This window comes from Tupaia chinensis, unplaced genomic scaffold (assembly GCF_000334495.1).
Source record: "Tupaia chinensis unplaced genomic scaffold, TupChi_1.0 Scaffold144346_1, whole genome shotgun sequence".
NCBI classification, from domain to species: domain Eukaryota; kingdom Metazoa; phylum Chordata; class Mammalia; order Scandentia; family Tupaiidae; genus Tupaia; species Tupaia belangeri.
In genome coordinates this window covers 1,029,695-1,033,336 of record NW_006204205.1, presented here as the reverse complement: position 1 = coordinate 1,033,336, position 3,642 = coordinate 1,029,695, and the positions used below count along the sequence as shown (strand labels likewise).

At 46.2% G+C, this 3,642-nt stretch overlaps 1 non-coding gene across 1 annotated transcript; it reads right to left on the bottom strand.

The window, feature by feature from the left end:
* Nucleotides 1-2,233: 2,233 nt before the first annotated feature.
* On the bottom strand, nt 2,234-2,340 carry LOC114005746 (U6 spliceosomal RNA). The gene has a single exon (XR_003547575.1). It is a non-coding gene; the product is annotated as a U6 spliceosomal RNA (small nuclear RNA).
* Nucleotides 2,341-3,642: the final 1,302 nt, after the last annotated feature.

Here is a 3,642-nt window from a genome sequence, read left to right as displayed (position 1 = left end):
CCTGTCTCCATTTCTCCTACTTTCAGAAAGGTAGGCATGCACGCACATGTGCCCAGTGTGTTTTTCAAGCTGACAGGTCTGGGACTCAAACACGTGTTGGCCATATGGGATCCAGCCACTTAAACACTATGCCACTGGCGGACCCTATATATTTTTAATGGGGGGGGGAGGACAGGGGGTAGAGAGAGAGGTATCTTTGACAGTCTCCCCACTGTGATCCTCTGTCTCGGCCTCCCAGTTAGCGAGAACGACAGGTGCACGTCACAACACCCAGCCTGTCTGGGTTGGTCCGGGGTGGGAAGCAGGCGCCCCACGTGGCCTCACACAGCAGCACCCTGCTGCTCATGCTCCCACAGCCGGGCCTCACGGCATTATTTAACAGGTATCGGTCGAGCCGGAGGCACATTTTCCTTGGGATAAATTCCTACAAGTGGATTTGCTGGGCTAAGTTATGTTTTTAGTTTCCACAGTCATGGTGAGAGGTTCTAACGGCACGAGAGAAAACATACTGGGATTCCGAAAACTGTCCCCTGCCCCCAACCTTGGCTCTGAAAAATAACCACTGTTAACTTCTCCGGTATCCTTGCAGAGCTTGTGTGCTTGTACCTGTTTACTATAAATTGATTCGTAACTTTGATGACAGTATGACTTCCCACATCAACACAACAGCTTCGTCATATAGGTGGACCATTCTTTGATCAATGGATTTAAAAAAATTTAAAACTTTATTCCTAAGCCTTTCTAAATGCTTCAGTGAACAGCCTCATGTGTTGGCTTAGTTGTATAAGGGAAGAAATGCTGGAAGCAGACTGCTGAGCTGGAGAGGTGTGTTTGTTCTGGTTTTTCTTTTCTTTTCTTTTCTTTTCTCTCTTCTCTTCCCTCCTCTCCTCTCCTCTCCTCTCCTCTCCTCTCCTCTCCTCTCCTCTCCTCTTCTCTTCTCTTCTCTTCTCTTCTCTTCTCTTTTTTTTTTTTCTTTCTTTCTTTCTTTTATTTTTGACCAGAGGGAGACAGAGAGAGAGTTGGGGGGGAGGGCGGGGAGTGAGAAAACAAGCCACCAGGTCCAGGACTCAAACTGGGGTCTGCCATGTGGGAGTCCAGTGCCTTACCCACCAAGCCCTCTGCTTGACCCCCATTTCAATTTTTATAGCTACTGCTAAACCAATGTGCATGTTTTAAATTGTTGTCTGTGTCTGCTAATTACTTTACAGAAAGGCTGGATCTTTTTATACTCTTACCAGCAGGATTTGAGCGTGTCTGTTTCTGAACATCTTTCAATAACACTGTGGATTATAAGTTTTTTTGGAGCGGAGAGGTTTTTTTTTTTTTTTTTTTTTGCTATAGGGCGTGTGTGCTTGCTAGAGAGACAGAGAGACAGAAGGCACCCCCCTCTCCCTGGGGGGATGGCCATGCTACAATCCCTTCTCCTCCATTCTCCTCTCAGGATCGTGGGCACGCATGCACACGTGGCCAGAGTGAGTTTAAGCCACCAGGTCTGGTACTCGAACTACGGGTGACTACATGGGAGTCCAGTGACATAGCCATTATGCCACGCCAACTGCTGGCCCCTGTGGATTGCAGATTTTAAAATGTGTAGTTATTAGGTAAAAAGGAAGAGCTTTTTTTTTTTTTAATTTATTTTTTTATTTTTATTATCATCATAATCTTCTTTATATTACATTGGATTACATATAACTTTACAGTGTATTACATTGTTTTTTCAAAAGGGAATGCCATGCATGTCAGTCAGTACAGAGACATTAATCTCCCCACTTCAACATTCCATATCTTTTCTGTTTTCCCCAATCATTATTTTTATTATTCTAATTATTTTTATAAAACAGTCAATTGCTATTTCTCGTTTTGCTTTTTAAAAATACTTTGCTCGTCATGAAACACTTCTCAGACCAATCCTGTTGAGAATTCTATACATGTCATCATCAACAGTAAATAAGCCCTATCTGTTTCTCACTAACGTCCTGTCTCTCTATTGTTCACTTGCTATCTTTCTCTCTCCTCTTCTCTTCACTTACCCCATTCCACACTGTCCTAGTCTCATTAAGTACCTTCACTGTTTTTATGTCCTCCGATTTTTTGCTCTCTATTATAGAGTTCGGATAGTCGGTATATATTGAGTGGATACATACAATATCTTTCTTTCATAGCCTGGCTTACTTCACTCAGCAATAGATCCTCCATATCTGACCATTTTCTATCAAATTCCAGGGTCTTGTTAAAAAATATGGAACGCTTCACGAATTTGCGTGTCATCCTTGCGCAGGGGCCATGCTAATCTTCTCTGTATCGTTCCAATTTTAGTATATGTGCTGCCGAAGCGAGCACGAAGAGCTTTGGTTTTTATGTGCTCATTTGCATTTCTTCTGTTACTGGCATGAAGTCCTCCTCACAGACGAGGTGGTGCTTTCAAGCAAATGTCCCGTGGTGTCTCCGTCCTGGGCTTTCTGACCAGCTCTGTCTCCCCTGGGAGATGGGCCTGTGAAGTCCGAGGAAGTGTCCCCACTTCTGAATGGTGCTTGTGCTTTGCCTGTGTGTCTGGAATGCCATTCTGGTGAGAGCCCTCTGATCTGGTAAAGGGCCATGTGGCGTTACATTTTTACTCAGCACTGTCACCCTTTTCAACCTGTCGGCTCCTCCACGCATCCTTCTCCCTCACCCTCTTCCCTTTTCCACGCTCCAGTGCTGGAAGTCATAGGATCATTTAGCTCTGTCTGGTTTCAAGGGCAGGTGAGCTGCTGTGCCTGAAGGCAAGGCTTAGACCCCTTTCTGAAGGGAGGATTTGTTGAGTATCTACCACACACCGGGCCCCACGCTGGCCACTTCTCACAGATCACTCCAATAGATCCTCCCAGCAGGCCTGGGGGAGAGCGGCATAGCCCCAGCTTGCAGAGTTCAGAGTAGTCGAAGGGCTTTCTCAGAGTTACAGAGCCATTGGGTGACGAAGGCGACTGGCTCCAAGGCCTGTCTTTCACCATGTCACACTGCTGGAGACAGGTGGGGCCTTGGGGCATACCTACACCAGACACACTCTATTGGTCAAGGTTGGAAGGGCCCTTGAGGCCTCATGCAGGCTTCAAGAATAGTTTCGGGGCACCAGAGAGCACTCCCTTATGACAGCCATCGTGGCCCCTACCTCCAGGATGACGGGCCCCTCTCCAGTTCCCAGCCAGGTCTCCCCAGTGAGCCTCTGGATGCAATCACATCGTGCCAGAGGGAGAACCTCCTTCCTGTGCGGCAGGCCCTAGAGGCCCAGAGCTGCCCCCACAAGTGTGGCCAAAGCTCTTAGCTTAGGAAGCAGGCAGAGCGGTCCACTCACAGGCTCCCAGCTTTCTGAAGCTGCCCTCCCTATCCTGCGTGATGGGGCCACATGCCCTTGTATTTCCTCTGGGTGACATTTTATTTTTAAAAACAAAAACATGCTTGAATTAGTTATTTTAGCATTGACTTTTAAGAATTTCTAAATCTTCATTTTTTTTTTCCTGCTGATATTCTCTGTAAAGTAAACCACCCCAACGATACAGTGAATAATATGTTTAAGGGCTCAGTAAATATTTGAAGAACAAATGGATGTGATACACAATGTGTGAAGTTCTCTTGGTCTGCCACCCAGAAGCAACCACTGTCAGT